This window comes from Ictidomys tridecemlineatus, chromosome 7, assembly GCF_052094955.1.
Source record: "Ictidomys tridecemlineatus isolate mIctTri1 chromosome 7, mIctTri1.hap1, whole genome shotgun sequence".
In the NCBI taxonomy this organism is placed as follows: Eukaryota; Metazoa; Chordata; class Mammalia; order Rodentia; family Sciuridae; genus Ictidomys; species Ictidomys tridecemlineatus.
In genome coordinates this window covers 104,626,467-104,641,249 of record NC_135483.1, presented here as the reverse complement: position 1 = coordinate 104,641,249, position 14,783 = coordinate 104,626,467, and positions in this window count along the sequence as shown.

Below are 14,783 nucleotides of genomic sequence, written 5' to 3'. Positions count from 1 at the left end.
TAGAATCAATTTCAGACCATTTATAAGTCCCAATAAATTTAAAAGGATTTAAGTCATACAAGTTATGTTCTGTGACCACAGTGGAATCCAATTAAAAATAAAGAATCATCTCTGGGAACCTCCTAAATATTTGGAAAATGTGATGGTTAATTTTATGTGTTCACTAGGCTAAGGGGTGACCAGATGTCTGGTAGAACATTATTTCTTGGTGTGTCTGTGAGGGTATTTTTAGAAGAGATCAGCATTTGAATTGATAGATTAAATAGAGAAGATTTCCCTGCCAATGTTGATGGGCATGATTCAACAAACCAGAAAGAACAGAAAGGGAGAGGAAGGATGGAGTTGCCTCTTGGCATGGCTGAGGCTTCCATTATCAGCTTCCTGGCACTGGGCCTTCACACTCCTACTGGGACTTCACATAATTTGTTCTCTTTGTTCTTGATCCTTCAGACTTGGAATGCAACTACCCACTGGCTTTTCTGCTTGCAGATGGCGGATTATGGAGACTTCTCAGCCTCCATAATCACGTAAGCCAGTCCCTCATTATAAATGTCTTTCTATATGTACTCCATTGGTTCTGTTTTTCTGGAAACCCCTAATAAGGAAAATAATAAAGTTCTAAAGAAAGAATCAAACAGGAAATTAATATTTTGAATTGAGTGAAAATGAAAACTGTATTGTTTATATTTTTTTCTATATTTTATGTGTTGACATCTTACTCTGAGATAGTGAAGGCCTAGCCATAGCAGGCCAGACATTAGCATGGTCAGACACACACACTGACCAATCCCAGAGCCACACTTCTGTCTGATCCACACACTTCAGGAAGCAATATTCCTCTTAGTCATACTAGTGCCAGGTGCCAGACACCTAGGGACCACCACTATAGTTTAGAGCCCAACAAAATTATTCATACTAGCCAATCGTAAAATGTTTACCCTGAAATATCTTGCCTTTCCCAAGAAAACTCTTAAGAAAAACTCTTGGACTTTCCTCTTACTCCAGTTTCTACAGACTGACCACCGTGTATCTTCCCCATGTGGCTCATGATGTGACATGCCACTGGTTTCTAGGACTTCTGAATATAATAAACTTTTGTTTACCTGAACTGTGCTTCTAACCAATCATCACAAAACCAGAACAAAAATCAACAGCAAAATTTGAGGAATGCAACCATCACAGCATTTACAGAAAAGTATGCCAGGGAATACCATTAAACTATACCAGAAGAGAAAAACTCCAATCAGTAAACTCTACTTCCATTTTAAGACACCAGAAAAAGATCAAATGAAAGAGAAAGCAAATTAAAGAGAAGAGGTAATGAAAATCAAAGCAGGAAATCAATGGGGTAAAACAATACAGAAAATCAATGAAACTAAAATCTGGTTCTTTGAGAAGAGCAACACAAATTACCAATATTGGGAATGAGAGAGGTGATATTACTACAAATTCTACAGTTATTAAAAAGACAGCAAGTGAATGCTATGAAAAAACTACACAAAATCCACCCTCCAGAAATTAATCTATGAAGAAAGTATTATTTTGATAACAAAGACTTTTGAAGAAAAGTGCAAACTAATATCTTTTATAAACATGCAAAATTTCTTAACAAAATCCTAGCAAATTAAATTTAAAAATACACAAAAGGGATATTATCATGACTAAGTGGGTTTTGTCCCAGGACTTCAAGATCGGTTTACCATTTGAAAAAATCAATTGATATAATTAAACATACTGAAAAACCATGTGTTTGTCTCAATAGATGCATTTGACAAAATTCAGCATTCTCATGATAAAAATTCTCAGGAAATCAGGAGTGCATGAAAATTTCTCAGAACAGTAGAGGATATCTACCAAAAAAAAAAAAAAAAAAAAAAAGCATTTAGTGTTGAAAAACAATGTTTTCCCCTAAGATCAGAAACTGAGTGTGTCCATTCCCACCAATTCTACTTGGCAATGTACTAGAAGCTCTAGTCAATGCAATAAGGTAAGAAAAACTTATATAGATTGAAATGAAAGGAATAAACTGCCTTTACTTGCAGATGATGTGACTGAGTTTAAAAATCTCATGGAACCTACAGAAAAAGCTCCTAGAACTAATGCGTGAATTCAGCTTGGGTGTAAAATACAATATTTTCCCCCTCTTCCTCCTCCTTTTCCTTCATCCCCCTCTTTTCCTTCTTCCACTTCTCCTCCCTGCCCCCTTACATGTAGTAAGGATTACTATCAAACTCCACTCATTTGGTCAAGATAGCATGTAAGTGAAAAACTTTCCTCTTATGTACAAATATACTTTTATATACTAGCATCAAATTTTGAAAATTGAAACTAAAATACTATTTATAATAGCACTGAAAATATAAAATGGCAAAAAATAAAGCCAAGAAATGTGTGGAGATTACCTGAAAAAAATGTCAATTTGCCTGTATTAGTCATTATATTAATCTATTTTAAAATCAGATTATTTTTAATATTTATTTTTTTGTGTTGTAGTTGGACACAATACCTTTATTTTATTTGTTTATTTTTATGTGGTGCTGAGGATCAAACCCAGGGCCTCACGCGTGCTAGGCAAGCGCTCTACATCTGAGCCAAAACCCCAGCCCTTAAATCAGATTCTTAACCAGACGTTTTATGAAAATTGATAAATGGTAAAATATCATGGAATAATGAAACAAAAACATCAAAGATAATTCATAAAAGGAGTGTAGTAGGAATAGAAGCAGAAAAATACACCGATGGAATGAAATAGAGGAGGTAGCATTATGTGGCCAGTCTACACACATGTCCATTGTTATGGTTTGGATCTGAGGACTTCCCCAAACGCTCCTGTGTTAATGAAGGAACATTCAGGGGTGAAATTGTTGGATTGTGAGGGGTGTAACATAAGTAGTCCATCCTAGTTTGAATGGACTAACTGGGTGGTAAGCAGATGGGTCATGGCTGGAGGAGGCGGGTCCCTGGAGGCATGCCCTGGAAGAGTTCATCTTCTCTATGCCCCTTCTTCTAGCTCTCCCTGCTTCCTGGCCACCATGAGTGGAACAGCTTTCCTCTGCCATGTCCTTCCTTCATGATGTTGTAGCTCACTTTGGGCCCAGAATAATGGAGTTGGCTGACTACGGACTAAACCTAGAAGCTATGAGTCCCAAATAAACTTTTCTTCCTCTAAAACGTTCTTGTTGAATATTTTAGTCACATACACACCTTTCTACATCTCCATTTATTTTAATATTATCTATGAAGCTATTCATAGATATTCTATGTGTAGGATTTACTTTGCCCTTCCTTTCATATTTATAACTTTCTTCTTGGAGAATGAGAAAACTGGCAACCATTTTTTCACAGGATATTTTCCTATTTGCTCAGTCCTAAAATGTGCATGAAGTAGTTCAGAAGTACTAATTTATGTGGCTGTGAAAAGAAAGGTTTCTGATTATAGTTTGCTATTTGTTTAGGGTTGTTTTGTAACCTGAGGGCATTGAGTCCTAATCTTATGTTTAAATATTACTTGGGTTCTTTCCCTAATGATCCTTCAGTGTGGTTATGTTATTCATTTGATAAGTAGTTTGATTCATTTGGGCTTTTTATGTATCAAAACCTTCCCTATTCTTGTTGATTTTATTTATCTTTTTTTGAATATGTAAAACATTAACATGATTACAAAATCTAGACTGTACAAAAAAGTTATATTCAGAAAAGTTTTTCTCTCACCCCTACTTCCTTTGTCTTTTCATCCATTTCCTGACATTCCCTATAGGTATCATATCTCAGTATATAGCTTATTTTGCTTGTATTTCTTTTTTTATTCAAATAAGTGGATATATGTGTATTTTCTTATTTTTCTTTTTTCTTACACAACAATGTAGTAGGTAATATTTTCCACTTTTTTAAACATCAAAATAAATTCTGGATCATCATACCAATTCATACCATTTTATACAGGTCTTTCTCATTCTCTCTCTCTATCTCTATCTCTATCTCTATCTCTATCTTTCTCTCTCTCATACAGGGGATAGAACCCAGGACCTCACACAGGAGCTATATCACTGAGTTATACCCCTAGCCCATTTCCTCATTTTTTACAACTTCAGAGTGGTCCATTGTGCAACTGTTTTAGTCAGTTTTTCGTTGTTGTGGCCAAAACACCTGACAAGAAAAATTGAAAGGAGGAAAAGTTTGTTCTGGCTCACAGTTTCAGCTGTTCAGTCTGTGGCTGGCTGACTGCATAGCTCTAGGCCTAAGGTGGAACTGTACATTATGTTGGAAGGGCATGGCATGAGGAAGCAACTCAGGACAAGACAACCAGGAAGCAGAGAAGCTCTACTCACCAGGGACAAAATATAAACCCCAAAGTCACACCCCCAGTGACTTACTTCCTCCAGACACACCCTACTTGCCTACAATTACTGCCCAGTTAATCCATCAGTGAATTAATCCACCAATTAGGTTACACCTCTCATAATCTAATCATTTCACCTCTGAAAATTCTTGCATTGTTTTACACGTGAGCGTTAGTGGTGTACCTCATATCTAAACCATAGCAGCAATTGTACCATATTTCATTTAAATTCTCTTACGTGTGCAGCATTTAGGTTGTTTAAAATATTCTGCAATTGCAAACAATGCTTCAATAATGAAACTTGTGCAATCTACCTTTTCATTGTTGGAAGTATATCTTCAGCATAAATTTGTAGAAATGAGATTGCCAGTTACAAAGGTAAATGTTTGTGTAGCTTTCTTAAATACTGCCAAATTTCCCCTCTGTAAGGGTGGTCCTAATTCATAATCCCAGCAACATATAAGATGCTTGTTTATCTACCACCTCACCATCATAGTATACTATTACATATTTTTTAAATTTGCCAGTGTGATGGATGAGAAGTGATATTTAGTGTAGTTTAAATTGACATTTCTGGGGCTGGGGCTGGGGCTCAAAGATAAAGCGCTCGCTTAGCATGCTTGAGGCACTGGGTTCGATCCTCAGCACCACATAAATTATAAAATAAAGATATTGTGTCCACCTATAACTAAAAAATAAATATTAAAAAAATAAATTGACATTACTCTTATAAACTAGGTTGAAATTTTTTTTCATTTTCATATATATTATTTTTTCATACATATTTATTTGAATTTCCTGTTCTTTTGTCAATTTTTCTATTGGACTTTAAAAATTTCCCCTCATTTTTTCTTTCTTTTTTTTTTTTGGTTCCAGGGATGGAACTCTGGGGCACTCAATGACTGAGCCACATTCTCAGCCCTATTTTATATTTTATTTAGAGACAGGGTCTTGCTGAGTTTCTTAGGGCCTTGATAAATTGCTGAAGCTGGTTTTGAACTTGCAATCCTCTTGTCTCAGCTTTTCGAGACACTGGGATTACAGGTGTGTGCCACCATATGGGCTTCCCCTCAATTTTTATGTTATTTATCTACTAGTATACTGGCCTTTTATTTGTAATATATGATACAAATATTTTCATTAAATGTGTTGGTTGCATTTTAACTTTGTTTATGGTGATATCACCAAATAAATATCATACAAATAATCTTAGTGTTTTTGGTTTTAATTTAATCAGATTTATAAATTTTTTTAAAAAAATTTCTTTTAGTGAATCTGGATTTTGAGTTATTCTTAGAAACCTTACATACACACACACACACACACACACACACACACACACACATTCACATACATACACAGCAGCTAAATAGAAATTCACCTAGTGTTCTCCTAACACTTGTAGGAGCTCAGTTTATATTTAGATCCTGGATCATTTGCAGTTTATTCTTGAATAGGTGTGAGATATAGCTCAATTTTATCTTTTCCCAAATGGCTAACCAGTTGTCCCAGGATCATTTATTTAAGACTACATTTTTGTCCTAGTGATTTGATTTGCTACCTTTATTTTATACTGTAGTTCCATATGTATCTAAAATTATTTCTGATTTTTCTATGACAGACTTGACAAACTATGATAGACTTGCTGCCTTGTACAAGTGCTAGCACCACACCATACTGTTTTACAGGGATTTTAGAATATGTTTTAGGGCTAGTCAGCTTTATATTTTCCTTTTTAGTGTTTTCCTGAGTATAATTTTGTTCTTTCCTTTGGTGCTAAGAACTGAGCCCAAGGCCTCATGCGTACTAAGCAAGTACTCTACCATTGAGCTATACCTCCAACCTTTTCCTGAATATTCTTGAATTACATATTTATTTTTCCATACAAAGTTTAGCATCAACTTTTCTAGTTCCATTTTTGAAAAATAAAAATAAAAAACCTTGTGGGCATTTTTATTGGGAGTGCATTAAATTTATAATTTAGGGAGATCTGACACCTTTTTCATATTGTATCATTCTATCCAAGAATAAGAAACATCTTTCTTTTTATGTATTTGATGTTTACCTCATGAAGATTTTGCACACTTTCTATTAAATTTATTCCTAAGTACTTTATCTTCTTTAATGCCATGCAAATGGGATTTTTCTCTACCATCATATATTCTAGCTGGCTATAATTTGCATATGTAAAGGGTATTTTTATATGATAATTTTATAGTCGGCTACTTTATTGAATTATTACTTTTATCATTGATTTTCTAGGATTTTCCAGTACATTTATATATTCTACAAAATATAGATTTGTTTTCCACTCTCATGAATCTAGTTAATTCCTATTATCTAATTTCATTGGCTAATATCTCTAGTATTACATTGATTACTAGTGAAGATGGCAGATGAATTTGCCTTGATCATGATCTTTGTGGAAAGTTCCTTTTTCCATTAAAAGAGATTTTGGCTTTTGCACTAAGGGGTGTGTGTATACAAGTGCATACGCATTTATCTACTGAAGAATAGTATCAATTCCTCTTGAGTGTTGCTTTTTTCTTGGTTGTTTTGTTTTGGTTTTTATTCTTTGTGTTGTTGAGGATTAAATCAAGGGCCTTGTGCTAAGTATTCTACCACTGAGCCATATCCCTAGCCCTTTTTATTTTTTTAGTTTGAGACAGGGTCTCTGTAAGTTGCTTATGGCTTTGCTAAGTTGCTGAGGCTGGTCTTGAACTCAAGATCCTTCTGTCTCAACCTCCAGGGTCCCTGGGATTACAGGCATGTGCCACTGCATCCAGCTCTTGAATATTTTTAATAGAAACAAGTAAGAAACTTTGTCAAAGACTTTTTCAGAGTCTTTGGAAACATGCTTTTTCATCTTAGATTTATAAATGTGGTGTGCTAATTCCACATCTTTACTAGCTTTAGGTGTCAATGCTATATTTCTCTTATAAAATAATTTTTCCTTCATTTTCAGTGCTCTCGAAAAATTTATGAAGTATTGAATCTATTTGTTCATATTTTTGTGGAAATTCCTTGATATTTTTCCCTGTTTCTTCTAGAGAAATTGGTCTGCTTAAATTTTCTACCTCTAAATGTGTTTCTCTAGGAAGTTAATTCATAATAGCTTGCAATATTTTAAAAGAGGTCTAAAAAGTAGTTCCCGCCAGTGCACACTTATAATCACAACAGCTCAGAAGGCTGAGGCAGGAGGTCTGCAAGTTCAGATAGCAATTGTTCAAGGCCCTAAAAAACTTAGAGAGACCTTGTATCTAAATAAAATATAAAAAGGGGCTGGAGATGTGGCTCAGTGGTTGAGCACCACTGGGTTCAATCCCTGGTACCAAATACACAAAAAACAAACAAGTAAAAAGTAGTTCCTCGGGGTCTCAAAATATTTTCTGTTTCAATGTTTATTTCAACATTTACTATTTCTTATTTTGTACATTTGTACTTTATCCCTTTTTTTTAATCAAGCAAATATAAGTAGTAATTTGTCTATTTTGTTACTTTTCCCCCAAAATTAAAGATTTTGACTTAATCGAATCCATTATTTTTTTTTTGGTTCTTTATTTCATTAATTTTTGCTTTCCTTGTTATGCATTTTATTCCCTTTCTCTAGTGTTTAGAACATCCCCCCTTCCATTGGGTGTAATTTGTTTTTCTTTTTCTAGTTTCCTAAAGTGGAAGCTTAGATTATTTAGATCTTCCTTTTTTCCTAATATATGCATTCAATGCTGCAAATTTCCTTTTAAACATCACTCTTGTGTCCCTCAAATGTTGATAACTTGCATTTTCATTTCCATTTAGCAGTTTTTTTCTTTTGTGGTGCTGGGGATTGAACCCAAGGCTTGGAGCGTACTAGGCAAGTGTTGTGCTACTAAGCCATACCCTAACCCTAATTTGAAATATTTTTGAATTTCTCTTGTGAAAATTGAAAAAAAAAACCCAAAATGCCAAAATAAATAAATAAAAAGGAAAGAGAAAAAAACTGAAAAAAAGAAGAAAAAAAATAAATACATAAATTCTCTTAAGACTGATTTATGAGTTATTTAGAAGTGTGTTGTTTTGGAGGTTTCTTGGATTTTTTTTTGGTTATTGATTTCTAGTTTAATTCTGTTGTCATCTGATAGCATGCTTTGGGTGATTTACATTCTTTAAATTTATTAAAGTGTGTTTTATGGCGAGCAATGTGGCCTATCTTGGTGAATATTCTGTGTGAGTTTGAGAAGAATTTGTGTTCTGCGGGTGAAAGAGTCTGTAGATGCCAATTAGATTCAGCTGATAGATGGTGCTGCTCCACTCAACTGTGTCCTGCTGATTGATTGTCTGACAGCCAAATGTGTCCGTTGCTAATAGAGTGGATTCGTCTCTCTCTCCTTCTAATATCATCATTGTCGTCATCATTACAAGTTTTGTGACACTGTGAATTGAACCCAGGGGCACTCTACTACTGAGCTATATCCTCAACTTTCCTTATTTTATTTTGAGACAGGGTCTTACAAAGTCATCCAGGTTGGCCTCCAACTTGCAATCCTCCTGCCTCAGCCTCTTGCATTGCTGGGATTAAAGTGTGCAGCTAGCTCCTTGCAATACTATTATTATTATTATTATTATTATTATTATTAATTTATTTTTTGCCTCATGTTTTTGAATACTCTGTTGGTAGCACCCTGAATCTTTCATTGGTGGTATCCAGTATCTTGAGGAGCCCATAAAAGGCATTCTTTCTTTCTGGCATTTCTTTTTGATCTTTAAGTTAAAAAACAAACAAACAAACAACTTTCCATTTCTATATTTAGGTTCTCTGCCTTATTGTGTACTGTTCACTTATTCCATTAGTACCACTCACATATTAATCACATATTTCTTAAGTTCACAATCTGATAATTCCAGCATATCTGCCATATCTGAGTCTTGTTCTAAGGCTTGCTTTGTTTCTTCAAAATATTTTCTGTCTTTTTGGGTGCCTTATTTTCTTTATTGTTGAAAGCCAAAAACTATGTACTGGGTTTTACATAAGGAACCAAGGGAAAAATGCCTTTGTGTGACATTTTATGTTTATCTGGCTAGGAGTGAGGCTGTAGATATCAGACACTAAATTTCTTCTGGTGTTCTTAGTTTTGTCTTCCTCATTGCATGGAGCCCTGTTGAGGTGCTAGCAAGATGTGGGGGCATGAGACACCTTTTCTAGCTCCTTAAGCCTCAGTTTTAGTGAGTGTACACCTGGCCTGTGACCATCACAGCATACATTCCAATTTCCTCCTTCAGTGGGTCAGGAGAGTGAGAGGGTGCTGGAGGAGGGTATTTCCCTTACCCCAGGATATTTAAACTCTCATAAGGCTAGAGTTAAATTAAGCTGTAAATTAGCATTAAGTCAGAGTCCAGCTAAACTCTTGGGCTCTGGTAAACTTGTTTCTCTTGAGGCAGGCCTTGTTAAGAAAGAATGCTGTGGCCTATTTCAAAATCTCTAATTTCCCCTTCACCTTGCCAGAAGTATGAAGGGGTTTTCCTCTTTAGTTTGAAAACCTGATAGGACTTCCTGGAGATAGAACTTAAAAAAATCTGGGGATCTCCCTGCAAGATTGGGCCTACTGGAATTTTTAACTCTATTATTAAACTACCCAGACAGAGCCTCCGGACATTCAGTAATTACAGTTTAAGGTTTTCTATCCTAGTACTGGTTCCCACAGAGGTTATTAATCCAGTAGTAATTCAAGAAGTGATTCTTTCTATCTACCTGTCTCCAACTTATGGGGCAGCAGTTTGTCTTATGACCCTAAATTCTCTGCTGGATATAAGAAGAGGTTTCAGTTTGTTAAGATTTTCCTGTTAGGATGGGATTCATGACTTCCCAGCTCTTTACACTCCAGACCAGAAACTGGCAATATAATCTTAGGGGACTCCTGTTGTACAGGTGACCTAATGTTGATAGAAACATTGTTATTGGCCATGATTGTCTTGTACTGCAGTCTTATGTGATGTGCACCTTTCTTTCAGAATTCCTTACAATGGTCTCATTCTTGTTTTTAGTCTATCACATCATCTGTGTCTAAGAAATGGTGGATGTTATGAAACACATCACCTGCTAATGCAACCAGTGCTGGCCAAGTGGACATGCTCCTCATTTATATGCAAAGCATAAGACTTCATAAACCTTGGAAGCACATTTGGACTCAAATGTTAACTTTGTTCCTACAAACTCAACTCTTCTTGGTCAGTCTCTTTTGCTTGTTTCTTCATCCATAAAACAAGGATAATATGTCCATGTCACAGGTAAGCTGTGAGAAATCAATGGATTAAAGGGTGCAGAAGTGCCTAGGATTGTGCCTGATGCTCAATAAATGATTGAAGTCCACCCTCCATATCTGTAGATTCTACACCCACTCAACCAACCTCAGCTTGAAAATATTTGAAAAAAAAAATTACATCTGTACTGAACATGTACAGATTTTTCCTTACTCCCCAAATAATGTAGTATAATATTATTTACATAGCATTTACATTGTATTAGATGCTATAAGCAATCTAGAGAGGATTTAAAGTATGCATGAGGATTGCATATGCAATATGCAAATACTATGCCATTTTATATAAGGGACTTGAGCATTTGTAGATTTGAGTATCTTCAGGGGATCCTGGAACCAGTTTCCCTTGAATACCAAGAGAGGACTATATTAAAATGTAAGCCAACATTTTATGAAGCTGTTCAGTTAAAATGATAGTTCTTTGCCACAAAAATCTAGCACGTTTTGTGGCAGCTAAGTAACTAATTCTAAGGTGTGCTGGCTGGTGAATTTGGAGAGTACCCACATTCCTTTGTGGGAAGATATTCATTCTCTGCCCCAACTAATGAGGGTTGTTGGCCAGATATCAGCCTTGGCTTAAACAGCACCACCTGATCCACAGGAGAGGCAGTTCTTTGTCTTTTGGTTTAACTCTGTCTTGTTTTCTTTCTCTTCTGCCTTTTTATTGAGGGGTCTGGGGGAAGTAACAAGACCATGCCATTGTTTTTCTCTTTTACACCATTAATTCTTAGACTGAAACTTGTCAGTGCATGGAATCAGAGCTCAGACAGTTATGTGAGAGAATTTGATGCACACCAAAGGGAATCCTCGTGAATCATTCTTGCCTCACTGTGAGCAGCAAGGCCAGGTTCAGAATTCAGAGCCTTGCTTTCTAGAATGACTAGTATAGTAGTTCCGGTTTCAGAGATCCAGTTTGGTCATCCCTATTCTATCCCCAAATATAGTTTCCCAGGCTTTGCTTACCTAACACCCCACAGTCCCATTCTGCCTCCTGGAGATTTGTGGTGGTTACCTGAATCCGAGTTCTGAGAGGTGTTCATGACTATCTCCTGGGTTTACTTCCCCACATGACTAGTTATTGAACCTAGAGTTTATTTGTTTAACTTTTAGAGGACACCTTATTCTCCCTTTTCTGCTGGAAGGGCAACTGTTGTTTCTCTATGTACTCTCAACAAGTTGGTTTTCTTGAGGGAAAACATCTGTACAAAACCTCTCTGGGCTTCATTCAGACAGGTACAAATGAGGCTCCCATGTCTACTTGAAATCAGAGGCCTGCATCTGTTTCTCTTGCTCAAAGTTATTATTATGTTTTTTTTTTTCCACTTAGGTTTAAGATTTCTTTTTTCTTTTGGAAGCATTGAGGATTGAGCTTAGGATAATCTACTACTGAGTTACAGCCCCAGCCCTTTTTGGTTTTTTAGACAGTCTTGCTAGGTTGCCTGGGCTGTCCTGAAACTTGCTATTCTCCTGCCAACCTCCCAAGTAGCTGGGCTTATTGGTTTATGTTTAAGATTTCTAAACTGGTAGGCTGCACCTGTGTGTAGTCCCAGCTACTTGGAAGGCTGAATAGGAGAATCCCTTGAGTCCAGTAGTTGGAGGCCAGTCTAGGCAATATAGTGAGACCCTGTTTAAACAAAAAACAAAAAACAGGGGCTGGGGATATAGCTCAGTTGGTAGAATGCTTGCCTTGCATGTACAAGGCCCTGGGTTCCATCCCCAGCACCACAAAGAAAAAAAAAAGGGGGGGCTTAAGACATTTCATTGAATCCCTCCACAATTATGATTCCCACTTACTTTTATTTCTTCCTCTATTATTATTATTATTTGTTTTGGTACTGGGGATTGAACTCAAGTGCACTCAACCACTGAGCCACATCCCCAGCTCTATTTTGTATTTCTGTTTAGAGGCAGTTCTCACTGAATTGCTTAGCACCTCACTTTTGCTGAAGCTGGCTTTGAATTCATGATCCTCCTGCCTCAGTCTCCCGAGCTGCTGGTATTACAGGTGTGCCACTGCTCCTGGCTTACTTTTTTAAAAGCTATTTTTTTTTTTTATTATAAAGACAATGTCATTACAGAAAACCTGGACAGAGACCAAAGTAACAGTTAATTTTTTGGTTGGAATAAGAAATTCTCCCAGATAGAATTTATTCTATTTCTGGATTCATATTTTTCCATTAGTAATAATTAGCAATGAAATGATACAAGAGTACCCTCTCATCCATAGTGGTTTTGCTTTCCATGATTTCACATACCTGTGCATATAAGTTTGTTTTCCATTGATATAACAAAATATCTGGAAGGATGGATACTTTATAAAGAAAAAAAGTGTTTATTATTCATTTATTGCTACCAGAGATTGAACCCAGAGGTACTTTACCACTGAGCCACATCCCCAGCCCTTTTAATTAATTTATTTATTTTTATTTTGAGACAGGGCCTTGTGAAGTTGCTGAGGCTGGTTTTCGACCTGTGATCCTCCTGTCTCAGCTTCCTGAGCTGCTGGGATAACAGGTATTTGCCACCATGCCCTTAAGAAAAGAGGTTTCTTTGACTCACAGTTTTGGAGGTGGGAAGTCTAAACAATATGTCATTGACTCTGGCAAAGGCCCTTGTAGCTGTGTCACCTCAAGCAGATGGCATCATGGAGGGAGAGCATGTGAGAAAAGGAGATCACATTTTGAGACAGGAAGCCAGAGAGACTGGGGAAGGACCAATCTTCCTGGGTCCTGGGAGATCTACATTAATTGAGGGCAGTGATCTAGATTTCCCACTAGGCTCCACCTTATGATGATTCTACCACCTCTTAATGGAAGCCACACTGAGAACCAAGCTTCTGACACATGGACCCTTGAGAAACAAACAACATCTGAACGATAGCACTGGTCAACTGTGATCCAAAGCTATTAAATGGAAATATCAAGAAATAAACAACTCCTAAGTTTTAAACAACTTTTATTATAGTATAAAAGCAATATATTGTTATAATTTTTCTATTTTATTATTAGTTGTTGTGCCTAATTCATAAATTAAACTTTATGATAGACATGTATGTATGGGAAAAAACACATATAGATAGGTCTCTTTATGGTCAAGGTTTCAGACATCTACTGAGGGTGGATAAGTAACTACTATATTCTTTTACTTTCTTCTACCTTCTTCTCTTTTTTTACTATAGTTCTTTTTCCTAATTGGCCTCAACAGATGACTAACTACATTTTGCTTTTTTTTTAATTTTTAAAATCTTCATAGGGGGCTGGAGTTGTGGCTCAGTGGTAGAGCACTTGCCTGGAATGTGTGAGGCATTGGGTTCGATTCTCAGCACTGCATATAAATAAATAAATAAAGTAAAGGTTCATCAACAAATAAAAAATCTCTTTCTCTATCTATCTATATATCTATGTATTTTCATGGTTTTTAGCATTAGGAATTGAACCCAGGGCCTTGTGCCTTCTAAGCATTCCCACTGAGCTACACTCCCAGCCCTCCAACTCGAAATATTTAATATAGAGATTTATCTGTATATACACTATCTTATATAGAGATTTCACCATTTTGAATTATCTTATATAGAGTTTCTGAATTATATACAGAGATTTAACCATTTCTGGTCCAGGATGGACTGAATCGACTTCTACACTCATGGTCCTTTAATGATCTTGTTAATCCCGAGGACAGTAACTCTGCAAGGTTACTGTGCCCTTCTTCATACCTTGTCTCCTAGCCACATTGCCCTCACTTCTACTGAAAGATCCTCTCTTCATTCCTGCTGAATGTTGCTTCTTTTTTTTTTTTTTTTTTTTTTTTTTTTTTTTAAAGAGAGAGTGAGAGAGGGGGACAGAGAGAGAGAGAATTTTAACATTTATTTATTTTTTCTTAGTTCTCGGCGGACACAACATCTTTGTTGGTATGTGGTGCTGCTGAGGATCGAACCCGGGCCGCACGCATGCTAGGCGAGCGCGCTACCGCTTGAGCCACATCCCCAGCCCCTGAATGTTGCTTCTTTAAGGAAGGCTTTCTACTGTGTCATCCTTCCCACGAATTCCAGTCATGTTCAGCTCCAGGTTTGTGACAGAGTAATCTGTCTCGTATTTCTGTACCTGTATTTATTATTATTGTTATCTTGGTACTGAACTTCATCCCTGGTC